The sequence below is a fragment of the Arachis hypogaea genome, chromosome 4 (genome assembly GCF_003086295.3).
Source record: "Arachis hypogaea cultivar Tifrunner chromosome 4, arahy.Tifrunner.gnm2.J5K5, whole genome shotgun sequence".
NCBI lineage: Eukaryota > Viridiplantae > Streptophyta > Magnoliopsida > Fabales > Fabaceae > Arachis > Arachis hypogaea.
In genome coordinates this window covers 13,669,109-13,683,844 of record NC_092039.1, presented here as the reverse complement: position 1 = coordinate 13,683,844, position 14,736 = coordinate 13,669,109, and the positions used below count along the sequence as shown (strand labels likewise).

Below are 14,736 nucleotides of genomic sequence, written 5' to 3'. Positions count from 1 at the left end.
TTAGATCAGAGACCATGGTTGCTAAGTCAGAGTGGCTCTGCTTAGAATTCTCTGTCTGTTGCTGAGAAGATGATGCAAAAGGCTTGCCATTGCTAAACCTGTTTCTTCCACCATTATTGTTGTTGAAACCTTGTTGAGGTCTCTGTTGATCCTTCCATAAGAGATTTGGATGATTTCTCCATGAAGGATTATAGGTGTTTCCATAGGGTTCTCCCATGTAATTCACCTCTTCCGTTGATGGGTTCTCAGGATCATAAGCTTCTTCTTCAGATGAAGCGTCCTTAGTACTGCCTGGTGCAGCTTGCATTCCAGACAGACTTTGAGAAATCATATTGACTTGCTGAGTCAATATTTTATTCTAAGCCAATATGGCATTCAGAGTATCAATCTCAAGAACTCCTTTCTTTTGATTCGTCCCATTGTTCACAGGATTCCTTTCAGAAGTGTACATGAATTGGTTATTTGCAACCATTTCAATGAGTTCTTGAGCTTCTGCAGGCGTCTTCTTTAGATGAAGAGATCCTCCAGCAGAGCTGTCAATGACATCTTGGACAGTTCAGATAGACCATCATAGAAGATACCTATGATGCTCCACTCAGAAAGCATGTCAGAAGGACACTTTCTGATCAATTGTTTGTATCTTTCCCAAGCTTCATAGAGGGATTCACCTTCCTTCTGTCTGAAGGTTTGGACTTCCACTCTAAGCTTACTCAATTTTTGAGGTGGAAAGAATTTTGCCAAGAAGGCATTGACTAGCTTTTCCCAAGAGTTCAGGCTTTCTTTGGGTTGTGAGTCCAACCATATCCTAGCTCTGTCTCTTACAGCAAAAGGGAATAGCATAAGTCTGTAGACCTCAGGGTCAACCCCATTGGTCTTGACAGTGTCACAGATTTGCAAGAACTCAGCTAAAAACTGATGAGGATCTTCCAATGGAAGACCATGGAACTTGCAATTCTGTTGCATTAGAGAAACTAATTGAGGCTTAAGCTCAAAGTTGTTTGCTCCAATGGCAGGGATAGAGATGCTTCTCCCATAGAAGTCGGGAGTAGGTGCAGTAAAGTCACCCAGCACCTTCCTTGCATTGTTGGCATTGTTGTTGTTTTCGGCTGCCATGTCTTCTTCTTTGAAGAATTCTGTTAGGTCCTCTATAGAGAGTTATTGGTGGACGAAATTGTGATTCAATTGTTATTCCATTTTGCAAAATTCATTGCTTTTCATTCCCTGGTAATGGTGCCAAAAACATGATGCCAATACCATAGTTCACAACTCCGTTCAACTTAACCAGCAAGTGTACTGGGTCATCCAAGTAATACCTTACGTGAGTAAGGGTCGATCCCACAGAGATTGTTGGTATGAAGCAAGCTATGGTCATCTTGTAAATCTCAGTTAGGCAGATTAAATAGTTTTGGGTTTCGAAAATTAATAAATAAATAGAAAATAAAAGGGTTAGAAATACTTATGTAAATTAATAGTGGGAATTTCAGATAAGTGTATGGAGATGCTGTGCTCCTCTTGAATCTCTACTTTCCTATTGCAGTCATCCAATCCTTCCTACTCCTTTCCATGGCAAGCTGTATATAGGGCATCACCGTTGTTAGTGGCTACATCCCATCCTCTCAGTGAAAATGTTCCTATGCTCTGTCACAGCACGACTAATCATCTGTCGGTTCTCAATCAGGTTGGAATAGAATCCCTTGATTCTTTTGCGCTTGTCATCACGCCCAGCCTTCAGGAGTTTGAAGCTCGTCACAGTCATTCAATCCCAGAATCCTACTCGGAATACCACAGACAAGGTTTAGACCTTCCGGATCCTCATGAATGCCGCCATCTATCTAGCTTATACCACGAAGATTCTGTTGGGGAATCTAAGAGATATGCGCCCGGCCTAAGGTAGAACGGGAGTGGTTGTCAGTCACGCGCGTTCATAGGTGAGAATGATGATGAGTGTCACGGATCATCACATTCATCAAAGTTAAGTGTAACGTATATCTTGGAATAAGAATAGAAGAGAATTGAATAGAAAGTAATAATAATTGTATTGAAACTTGAGGTACAGCAGAGCTCCACACCCTTAATCTATGGTGTGCAGAAACTCCACTGTTGAAAATACATAAGTAAGAGGTTCAGGCATGGCCGAATGGCCAGCCCCCTAAAACGTGATCAATGGCCTCCTAAGATGAAGAATAATACAAAACTGAGACCAAAGATGAACGTGGTCAAAAGACATCTAATACAATAGTTAAATGTTCTATTTATAATAAACTAGCTCCTAGGGTTTACACGAGTAGGTAATTGATGCATAAATCCACTTCCAGGGCCCACTTGGTGTATGTTTGGGCTGAGCTTTGATCAATTCACGAGCTGAGGCTTCTCTTGGAGTTGAACTCTGAGTTATGACGTGTTTTGGGCGTTCAACTCCGGATCATGACATTTTTCTGGCGTTTAACTCCAGACAGCAGCATGTACTTGGCGTTCAACGCCAAGTTACGTCGTCAATTTCCGAATAAAGTATGGACTATTATATATTGCTGGAAAGCTCTGGATGTCTACTTTTCAACGCCGTTAAGAGCTCGCCAATTGAAGTTCTTTAGCTCCAGAAAATCCATTTCGAGTGCAGGGAGGTCAGATTCCAACAGCATCAGCAGTCCTTTTGTCAGCCTTTTTCAGAGTTTTGCGCAAGTCCCTCAATTTCAGCCAGAATTTACCTGAAATCACAGAAAAACACACAAACTCATAGTAAAGTCCAGAAATGTGAATTTAACATAAAAACTAATGAAAATATCCCTAAAAGTAGCTTAAACTTACTAAAAACAACCTAAAAACAATGCCAAAAAGCGTATAAATTATCCGCTCATCACAACACCAAACTTAAATTGTTGCTTGTCCCCAAGCAACTGAAAATCAATTAGGATAAAAAGAAGAGAATATACTATAAATTCCAGAATATCAATGAATATTAATTTAATTAGATGAGCGGGACTTGTAGCTTTTTGCTTCTGAACAGTTTTGGCATCTCACTTTTTCCTTTGTAGTTTAGAGTGATTGGCGTCTCTGGGAACTTAGAATTTTGGATAGTGTTATTGACTTTTCTAGTTAAGCATGTTGATTCTTGAACACAGCTACTTATGAGTCTTGGCTGTGGCCCTAAGCACTTTGTTTTCCAGTATTACCACCGGATACATAAATGCCACAGACACATAACTGGGTGAACCTTTTCAGATTGTGACTTAGCTTTGCTAGAGTCCCCAGTTAGTGGTGTCCAGAGCTCTTAAGCATACTCTTTTGCTTTGGATCACGACTTTAACCACTCAGTCTCAAGCTTTTCACTTGGACCTTCATGACACAAGCACATGGTTAGGGACAGCTTGATTTAGCCGCTTAAGCCTGGATTTTATTTCCTTGGGCCCTCCTATCCATTGATGCTCAAAGCCTTGGATCCTTTTTACCCTTGCCTTTTGGTTTTAAGGGCTATTGGCTTTTTCTGCTTGCTTTTTCTTTTTCTTTCTATTTTTTTTCGCAAAAAATTTTTTTTTTTCGCAAGCTTTCTTTTTCACTGCTTTTTCTTGCTTCAAGAATCAATTTCATGATTTTTCAGATCCTCAATAACATTTCTCTTTGTTCATCATTCTTTCAAGAGCCAACAATTTTAACACTCATAAACAGCAATATCAAAAGACATATGCACTGTTCAATCATTCATTCAGAAAACAAAAAGTATTGTCACCACATCAATATAATTAAATTAAATTCAAGGATGAATTCAAAATTCATGTACTTCTTGTTCTTTTGAATTAAAACATTTTTCATTTAAGAGAGGTGAAGGATTAATGGATTTTATTCATAGCTTTGAGGCATGGTTACATACTAATGATCATGAAGTAGAGACACAAAACATAGATAAACACAACATTAAAAACCGAAAAGCAGAAAGAAATAAGAACAAGGAATGAATCCACCTGAGTGAGGGTGGCGCCTTCTTGAAGGTCCAATGGTGCTTTTTGAGCTCCTCTATGTCTCTTCCTTGCTTCTGTTGAATGATTCCTAGTAATTTTGGTGTTTCTACCCTTAGTTGCTTCCAATATTTGTGTGGAGGATAACTTATCCCCTGAGGTATCTCAGGGATCTCTTGATTTGCAGCCACATGTTCTACCACTGAGCTATGACGGCTTTATATGAGTCTTTCCATCTCCCAAGACTCAGAGGTGGAAGCTTTTATCTTCCCTTTGAGGTTTCTCTGGCCTTAGGTGCCATTAATGGTAATGGAAAAGCAAAAAAAGCTATGCTTTTACCACACCAAACTTAAAATATTGCTCGCCCTCGAGCAAGAGAAGAAAGAAGAGAGGAAGAAGAAGAAGAAAATGGAGGTGAGTGAGGGGAGATGGATTCGGCTATATGGGTGGGATTGGGTGGGAAAGAGAAGTTGAATTGTAAAGGTAGGTGGGGTTTATGGGGAAGAGTGGGTTGATGTGAGTGGTGAATGGGGCAATTGGGAAGAGGAATTGAGGTGATTGGTGAGGAGTGTTGGGAAGTGTGACATGGGGAGTAGGGGAGTGTGATTAGGATTAGGAGAGTGTAATTAGGGAATATGGTAGGTGGGGATCCTGTGGGGTCCACAGATCCTAAGGTGATCCTGTGGGGTCCATAGGATCCTGAGGTGTCAAGGAATTCCATCCCTGCACCAAATAGGCATGTAAAATGCCTTTGTACACCATTCTGGCATTTAAACGCCCATTGGTGCACGTTCTGGGCGTTCAACGTCCATGTAAAGCATGTTTCTGGCGTTGAACGCCAGTTTCATGCTTGTTACTAGCGTTCAGCGCCAGCTTTTCTTCTTTAGGCACATTCCTGGCGTTCAGCGCCAGAATGTTGCTTGTTTCTGGCGTTCAGCGCCAGAATGGTGCTCTGTTCTGGCGTTGAACGCCGGCCAGATGCATCTTACTGGCGTTGAACGCCAGCCTGTGCGTCCTCCAGGGTGAAAAAATTTTTTCTTCTGTTTTTGACTCTGTTTTTAATTTTTTTGATTTTTTCGTGACTCCTCATGATCATGTACCTAATAAAACACAAAATAACAATAAAATAAAAATTAGATAATTAAAATTGGGTTGCCTCCCAACAAGCGCTTCTTTAATGTCAATAGCTTGACAGTGGCTCTCATGGAGCCACAAGGTGATCAGGTCAATGTTAGTGTAGTCCCAACACCAAACTTAGAGTTTGGATATGGGGTCTTAACACCAAACTTAGAGTTTGGTTGTGGCCTCACAACACCAAACTTAGAGTTTGACTGTGTGGGCTCTTCTTGACTCTGAACTGAGAGAAGCTCTTCATGCTTACTCTCTTCTGTCACAGAGGGATGGCCATGTGCCTTAAACACAAGGTAGTCCCCATTCAATTGAAAGACTAATTCACCTCTTTTGACGTCTATCACAGCTTCTGCTGTGGCTAGGAAAGGTCTTCCAAGGATGATGCAATCGTCCTCTTCCTTCCTAGTATCTAAGATTATGAAATCAGTAGGGATGTAAAGGCCTTCAACCTTTACTAACACGTCCTCTACTATTCCATAAGCTTGTCTCAATGACTTATCTGCCAATTGTAATGAGAACAAGGCAGGTTGTACCTCAATGATCCCTAGCTTCTCCATTACAGAGAGTGCCATAAGATTTATCCCTGACCCTAGATCACATAGAGCTTTTTCAAAGCTCATGGTGCCTATGGTATAAGGTATTAGGAACTTGCCAGGATCTTGTTTCTTTTGAGGTAGAGTTTTCTGAATCCAAGTATCTAGTTCACTAATGAGCAAGGGAGGTTCACTTTCCCAAGTCTCATTACCAAACAACTTGGCATTCAGCTTCATGATAGCTCCTAAGTATTGAGCAATTTGCTCTCCAGTCACATCTTCATCCTCTTCAGAGGATGAATAGTCTTCAGAGCTCATGAATGGCAGAAGGAGATTTAATGGAATCTCTATGGTCTCTATATGAGCCTCAGATTCCTTTGGATCCTTAATAGGAAACTCCCTCTTGCTTGAGGGACGTCCCAGGAGGTCTTCCTCACTAGGATTTTCGTCCTCCTCCTCCCTTGTGCATTCGGCCATATTGACTAAATCAATGGCCTTGCACTCTCTTTTTGGATTCTCTTCTGTATTACTTGGGAGAATACTGGGAGGAGTTTCAATGACTTTCTTACTCAGCTGGCCCACTTGTGCCTCCAAATTTCTAATGGAGGATCTTGTTTCATTCATGAAACTGAAAGTGGCCTTTGACAGATCAGAGACTATATTGGCTAAATTAGAAGTGTTTTGTTCAGAATTCTCTGTCTGTTGCTGAGAAGATGATGGATATGGCTTGAGATTGCTCAGCCTATTGCGTCCACCATTGTTAAAGCCTTGTTGAGGCTTTTGTTGATCCTTCCAGGAGAAATTTGGATGATTTCTCCATGATGGGTTATAGGTGTTTCCATATGGTTCACCCATGTAATTAACCTCTGCCATGGCAGGGTTCTCAGGATCATAAGCTTCTTCAGAAGCTGCCTCTCTAGTACTGTTGGATGCATGTTGCAATCCATTCAGATTTTGAGAGATCATGTTGACCTGTTGAGTCAACACTTTGTTCTGAGCCAATATGGCATTCAGAGCATCAATTTCAAGAACTCCTTTCTTCTGAGGTATCCCATTATTCATGGAATTCCTCTCAGAGGTATACATGAACTGGTTGTTTGCAACCATGTCAATGAGTTCTTGAGCCTCTTCAGGCGTTTTCTTCAGGTGAATAGATCCACCTGCAGAATGGTCCAATGACATTTTCGAAAATTCAGAGAGACCATAATAGAATATATCTAATAGGGTCCATTCTGAAAACATGTCAGATGGACATCTTTTGGTCAACTGCTTGTATCTTTCCCAAGCTTCATAGAGGGATTCACCATCCTTTTGTTTGAAGGTTTGAACATCCACTCTCAGCTTGCTTAGCTTTTGAGGAGGAAAGAATTTATCTAAGAAGGCAGTGACCAGCTTATCCCAGGAGTCCAGGCTATCCTTAGGTTGTGAATCCAACCATATTCTAGCTCTGTCTCTTACAGAAAAAGGGAAAAGCATGAGTCTGTAGACTTCAGGATCAACTCCATTTGTCTTTACAGTCTCACAGATCTGCAAGAACTCAGTTAAAAACTGATAAGGATCTTCAGATGGAAGCCCATAAAACTTGCAGTTTTGTTGCATTAAGGCAACTAGCTGAGGTTTCAGCTCAAAGTTATTGGCTCCAATGGTAGGAATGGAGATGCTTCTTCCATCAAACTTGGATGTTGGCTTTGTGAAGTCACCAAGCATTCTCCTTGTATTATTATTATTATTTTCGGCTGCCATCTCCTTCTCTTGTTCGAAAATTTCTGAAAGGTTATTTCTGGATTGTTGTAATTTAGCTTCTCTTAATTTTCTCTTCAGAGTCCTTTCAGGTTCTGGATCAATTTCAACAAGAGTGCCTTTTTCCCTGTTCCTGCTCATATGAAAGAGAAGAAAACAAGAAAAGAAAGAGGAATCCTCTATGTCACAGTATAGAGATTCCTTTATGTTAGTAGAAGGAGAAAGGGGTAGAAGAATCCAAATACAAGGGATATAAGAAGTTCGGATTCTTAGATGAAGAGAGGTGAAGAGAAGTGTTAGTAATTAATTAATTAAATAGACGAAGAAAAGAGAGGGAGAAATTTCGAAAATAATTTTTGAAAGAGGGGTTAGTAATTTTCGAAAATCAAAGACAAAATATAATTAAAATTAAAATTTAAAACAAAAAGAATTTTTGAAAAAGAGATAAGATATTTTCGAAAATTAGAGAGGGAAAAGTAGTTAGGTGGTTTTGAAAAAGATAAGAAACAAACAAAAAGTTAGTTAGTTGATTGAAAAAGATATTGAAATTAAATTTGAAAAAGATAAGAAGATAAGAAGTTAGATAAGATATTTTGAAATCAAATTTTGAAAAAGATAAAATTTTTGAGAAAGATAAGATAAAAGATAAAAAGATTTAATTTTAAAATTGACTTTACTAACAAGAAATTACAAGATAAGATTCTAGAACTTAAAGATTGAACCTTTCTTAACAAGAAAGTAACAAACTTCAAATTTTTGAACCAATCACATTAATTGTTAGCTAATTTTCGAAAATATGATATAAAGATAAGAAAAAGATTTTGAAAATATTTTGAAAAAGATTTTTGAAATTTTCGAAAAAAATAGAAAAAAATTGAAAAAGATATAATTTTTGAAAAAGATTTTGAAAAGATAAGATTTTTAAAATTGAAATTTTTGATTTGACTTGTAAGAAACAACTAATTTTAAAAATTTTTGACCAAGTCAACCCAAAATTTCGAAAATTTGGAGGGAAATAAGGAAAAGATATTTTTTTTATTTTTGAATTTTTAATTATGAGAGAGAAAAACAACAAAAATACTCAATGCATGAAATTTTTAGATCAAAACAATGAATGCATGCAAGAATGCTATGAATGTCAAGATGAACACCAAGAACACTTTGAAGATCATGATGAACATCAAGAACATAATTTTGAAAAATTTTTGATGCAAAGAAAACATGCAAGACACCAAACTTAGAAATCTTTAATGCATGGACTCTAACAAACAAAAATTGCATATGAAAAATAACAAACAACACAAAACAAGAAAACATCAAGATCAAACAAGAGGAGTTATCAAGAACAACTTGAAGATCATGAAGAACACTATGAATGCATGGGATTTTCGAAAAATGCAAGAAAATTTTTTAAAAGCATGCAATTGATACCAAACTTAAAAATTAACACAAGACTCAAACAAGAAACACAAAATATTTTTGATTTTTATGATTTTCTAATTTTTTTGTATTTTTATTGATTTTTTTCGAAAAATATTTTTTTGAAAAAAAACGAAAAAGAAAAGAAAAATTTTGAAAAAGATTTTTGAAAAAAAAATTTGAAAAGAAAATTACCTAATCTGAGCAACAAGAAGAACCGTCAGTTGTCCATACTCAAACAATCCCCGGCAACGGCGCCAAAAACTTGGTGGACGAAATTGTGATTCAATTGTTATTCCATTTTGCAAAATTCATTGCTTTTCATTCCCTGGTAATGGCGCCAAAAACATGATGCCAATACCATAGTTCACAACTCCGTTCAACTTAACCAGCAAGTGTACTGGGTCATCCAAGTAATACCTTACGTGAGTAAGGGTCGATCCCACAGAGATTGTTGGTATGAAGCAAGCTGTGGTCATCTTGTAAATCTCAGTTAGGTAGATTAAATAGTTTTGGGTTTCGAAAATTAATAAATAAATAGAAAATAAAAGGGTTAGAAATACTTATGTAAATTAATAGTGGGAATTTCAGATAAGTGTATGGAGATGCTGTGCTCCTCTTGAATCTCTACTTTCCTATTGCAGTCATCCAATCCTTCCTACTCCTTTCCATGGCAAGCTGTATGTAGGGCATCACCGTTGTCAGTGGCTACATCCCATCCTCTCAGTGAAAACGTTCCTATGCTCTGTCACAGCACGGCTAATCATCTGTCGGTTCTCAATCAGGTTGGAATAGAATCCCTTGATTCTTTTGCGCTTGTCATCACGCCCAGCCTTCAGGAGTTTGAAGCTCGTCACAGTCATTCAATCCCAGAATCCTACTCGGAATACCACAGACAAGGTTTAGACCTTCCGGATCCTCATGAATGCCGCCATCTATCTAGCTTATACCACGAAGATTCTGTTGGGGAATCTAAGAGATATGCGCCCGGCCTAAGGTAGAACGGGAGTGGTTGTCAGTCACGCGCGTTCATAGGTGAGAATGATGATGAGTGTCACGGATCATCACATTCATCAAAGTTAAGTGTAACGTATATCTTGGAATAAGAATAGAAGAGAATTGAATAGAAAGTAATAATAATTGTATTGAAACTTGAGGTACAGCAGAGCTCCACACCCTTAATCTATGGTGTGCAGAAACTCCACTGTTGAAAATACATAAGTAAGAGGTTCAGGCATGGCCGAATGGCCAGCCCCCTAAAACGTGATCAATGGCCTCCTAAGATGAAGAATAATACAAAACTGAGACCAAAGATGAACGTGGTCAAAAGACATCTAATACAATAGTTAAATGTTCTATTTATAATAAACTAGCTCCTAGGGTTTACACGAGTAGGTAATTGATGCATAAATCCACTTCCGGGGCCCACTTGGTGTATGTTTGGGCTGGGCTTTGATCAATTCACGAGCTGAGACTTCTCTTGGAGTTGAACTCTGAGTTATGACGTGTTTTGGGCGTTCAACTCCGGATCATGACATTTTTCTGGCGTTTAACTCCAGACAGCAGCATGTACTTGGCGTTCAACGCCAAGTTACGTCGTCAATTTCCGAATAAAGTATGGACTATTATATATTGCTGGAAAGCTCTGGATGTCTCAAATAGAGAACTCAAAAGAATCCTGGAACGGACTGTAATTAACCGTAGAAGGGATTGGGCAAGAAGCTTGGATGATGCTCTGTGGGCATACAGAACAGCATTCAAGACCCCTATAGGGACCTCTCCATACCAGCTTGTGTATGGAAAGGCGTGTCACTTGCCAGTGGAACTGGAACACAAGGCCTACTGGGCAACCAGATTCCTAAACCTTGATGCCAAGTTAGCTGGAGAAAAATGATTACTCCAGCTAAATGAGCTAGAGGAATTTAGACTCAATGCTTTCGAGAATGCAAAAATTTACAAGGAGAAAGCAAAAAGATGGCATGATAAGAAATTGTCATCCAGAGTCTTTGAGCCGAGGCAGAAAGTTCTGCTATTTAATTCTAGGCTCAAATTATTCCCTGGGAAATTAAAATCCCGGTGGAGAGGTCCGTATGTGATTACAAGTGTATCACCATATGGATATGTAGAGCTTCAGGATAATGACTCTAACAAAAAGTTCATTGTTAATGGACAGAGAGTTAAACATTATCTTGAAGGCAATTTTGAGCAAGAATGCTCAAAACTGAGGCTTGATTAAAAGCTCAGTAATAGTCCAGCTAATGACATTAAAGAAGCGCTTGCTGGGAGGCAACCCAGCCATTCACAAAATTTAATTTTTAATTGTTTTTCTAAGTTGATTAAGTTTTACAGGTAGATGCCAGAGTATCTTCAAAAGGTGAAATAGCAATTGATTGAAGTCACAAAGTTACAAGGAAATTTGGAAGCTCACTGGCATGAAAAAGCCAGTAAAGAAACATTTTGGGCGTTGAACGCCCAAAAGAAGCACCCACTGGGCGTTCAACGCCAGTAAGGGTAGCCATCTGGGCGTTAAACGCCAGAAGGGAGCATCTTCTGGGCGTTGAACGCCAGAAAGAAGCACCTTCTGGGCGTTTAACGCCAGATTGTTAGCATCCTGGGCGTTCAGAAAAACGCCCAGTGACAAAGGACTTCCTGGCGTTCAACGCCAGAAAGAAGCATCAGCTGGGCGTTGAACGCCCAGGAGAAGCAGCATTTGGGCGTTAAACGCCCAAAACATGCATCGTTTGGGCGTTTAACGCCAGGATGGTGGGAGGAGGTAAAAATTCGTTTTCTTTATATTTTTTCTAAATTCTTATGTTTCAATTCATGATTTCTTACATAAACATGTTTCAAATTGTCGTCCCTCATATCAAATTAGTTTTCTAAAAATCCTGATTTCTAAAAATCCATGTTTCAAAAATTTCAAATATATCTTAATCCATAAAGCCAAATTGTTTTCCAATCCAATCCAACTCTTTTAAGTTTGTTTTCAAAACTCAATTATCTTTTTAAAATCTTTTTCAAAATTAAAAAAATTCAGATCTATTTTTTAATTATTATTCAAATCTTTCCCTTTTTAACTATATCTTTTTCTTATCATATCTATCTTTTACAAATCATATCTTCTATCTTATCTTTTTTCTTATTTTCGATAATTTCCCACCCCCCTATATATTGAATTCGGCGCCCCTCTCATCATCCCCATACCACACTTGCTCTCCTCCTATCCCTCTTCTTTCTCCTCTTTTGCTTGAGGACAAGCAAAGCTCTAAGTTTGGTGTGTTTATCCGTGATCACAAAAACATACCCACTAAAGATCATGGCTCCTAAAGGAAGACAACCCACCCCAAGAGGCAAGAAAGAGAACACTCCAAAGCCACTTTGGAATCAAGGGAAGTTCTTAACTAAAGAACATTCAGACCATTACTACAAAATAATGAGTCACAGATCAGTGATCCCGGAAGTCAAATTTGATCTGAATGAAGATGAATATCCGGAGATCCAAGAGCAAATTCGAAACAGGAACTGGGAAATTCTGGCCAATCCTGAAACGAAAGTGGGAAGGAACATGGTTCAGGAGTTCTATGCTAATCTATGGCAGACAGACAGGCAAAGAATAATTGGAGCTGCTCTCTATGACCATCGGACCTTAGTCAGAGGAAAGATTATTCATACTCATCCTGACATGATCAGGGAGATATTTAAGCTTCCCCAACTGAAAGATGACCCAGACTCCTTTAATAGGAGAATGATGAGGGTAAATAAAGGTCTAGACAAGATTCTAGAGGATATATGCATCCCTGAAGCCAAGTGGACCACCAGCAGGACTGGCATCCCAGTTCAACTCAAAAGAGAAGATCTAAAACCAGTAGCCAGAGGTTGGCTAGATTTCATAGGGCGTTCCATATTGCCCACCAGCAACCGTTCTGAAGTTACTATTAAAAGAGCAGTAATGATTCACTGCATCATGTTGGGAAAAGAAGTAGAAGTCCATCAACTGATCTCATGTGAGCTATACAAAATAGAAAACAGGAATTCCAAGGACGCCAGATTGGCCTATCCAAGCTTAATTTCTATGCTATGCAAAAATGCTGGAGTGAAGATGGGAATAACAGAATATATCCCAGTTGAGAGGCCAATTACTGGAATATCAATGGTCAGACAACAGCAACTAGATGATTCAGCCAAGAGAAGGGCACAGGAAGCCCTCCCAGAACTGCCTCAATTCGAATATTGGGGACATCTTGAGGCTTCTATTTCCAAATTGCAAGAAGCTATGGACCAAATAAAGGAAGAACAGAACAATCAAAGTAGCATGCTTTGCAAACTGCTTAAGGAACAGGAAGAGCAAGGGCGTGATCTAAGGGAGCTGAAGCGCCAAAAATTAATCCTTGAACAACACCCCACAGATTAGAGGAACATCTACTCCTCAAAACAAAAGGTTGTTGAGTTCCAATTTTTCTGCTTTAACTTAGTGATAGTGTTATTATAGAAATTTACCTTAGGAGATATATAGTAGTAGTAGTTAGTATATCTATTTTGATTTTATTTCCAATTAAGCTATAATTTATTTTTCTCATCATCATCAGGCATGAATAAAGTAGTAGAATTTTTTAGAATAAAGAAGTAATCTATATTTCTCGAGTTCTTAATAATAAAAATTATAATTAATTATGTGTGGTGGCAATACTTTTGTTCTCTGAATGAAAGCTTGAACAGTGCATAACGTGTACTTTGAATTTGATGAATATTGGCTCCCGAAAGAATGAGGAACACGAAAAATATTATTGATGATCTGAAAAATCATGAGCATTGATTCTTGAAGCAAGAGAAAGCAGTCCAAAAAAAAAATTTTGAATCAAAAGGAATAAAAGCCAAACAGCCCTTAAAACCAAAAGGCAAGGGTGAAAAGGATCCAAGGCTTTGAGCATCAGTGGATAGGAGGGTCTAAGGAAATAGTTCCAGGCCTAAGCGGCTAAACCAAGCTGTCCCTAACCATGTGCTTGTGGCATGCAGGTCCAAGTTACAAACTTGAGACTGAGTGGTTAAAGTCGTGATCCAAGGCAAAAAGAGTGTGCTCAAGAGCTCTGGACACCTCTGACTGGGGACTCTAGCAAAGCTGAGTCACAATCTGAGAAGGTTCACCTAGTCATGTGTCTGTGGCATTTATGTATCTGGTGGTAATACTGGAAAACAAAGTGCTTAGGGCCACGGCCAAGACTCATAAAATAACTGTGTTCAAGAATCAACATACTACACTAGGAGAATCAATAATACTATTTGAATTCTGAGTTCCTATGGATGCCAATCATTCTGAAATTCAAAGGATAAAGGGAGATGCCAAAACTGTTCAGAAACAAAAAGCTACAAGCCCCGCTCATCTAATAAGAATCTGAGCTTCATTTAAAACTCTAAAATATTATTACTTCTTAATTTCTGTTAAAACCTATTTTATTTATCTAGTTGCTTGAGGACAAGCAACAGTTTAAGTTTGGTGTTGTGATGAGCGGATATTTTATACGCTTTTTGGGGGTAATTTCATGTAGATTTTAGTATGTTTTAATTAGTTTTTGGTAGAATATTATTAGTTTTTAGGCAAAAATCATATTTCTGGACTTTACTATGAGTTTGTGTGTTTTTCTGTGATTTCAGGTATTTTCTGGCTGAAATTGAGGGAGCTGAGCAAAAATCTGAGTTAGGCTGAAAAAGGACTGCTGATGCTGTTGGATCCTGACCTCCCTGCACTCAAAATGGATTTTCTGGAGCTATAGACGTCCAATTGGCGCTCTCTCAACGGCGTTGGAAAGTAGACATCCAGGGCTTTCCAACAATATATAATAGTCCATACTTTTCACCAAGAAAGACGACGTAACTTGGCGTTGAACGCCAAGTACATGCTGCTGTCTGGAGTTAAACGCCAGAAAGACGTCATAATCCGGAGTTGAACGCCCAAAACACATTATAAC

The 14,736-nt window shown here is 38.6% G+C and overlaps 2 non-coding genes across 2 annotated transcripts; both read left to right on the top strand.

The window, feature by feature from the left end:
* The first annotated feature begins 600 nt into the window (after positions 1-600).
* Positions 601-708, top strand: LOC112798447 (small nucleolar RNA R71). The gene has a single exon (XR_003200058.1). It is a non-coding gene; the product is annotated as a small nucleolar RNA R71 (small nucleolar RNA).
* A 6,146-nt stretch (positions 709-6,854) lies between these two features.
* LOC112799514 (small nucleolar RNA R71) lies at positions 6,855-6,958 on the top strand. The gene has a single exon (XR_003201090.1). It is a non-coding gene; the product is annotated as a small nucleolar RNA R71 (small nucleolar RNA).
* The last annotated feature ends 7,778 nt before the right edge of the window (positions 6,959-14,736 follow it).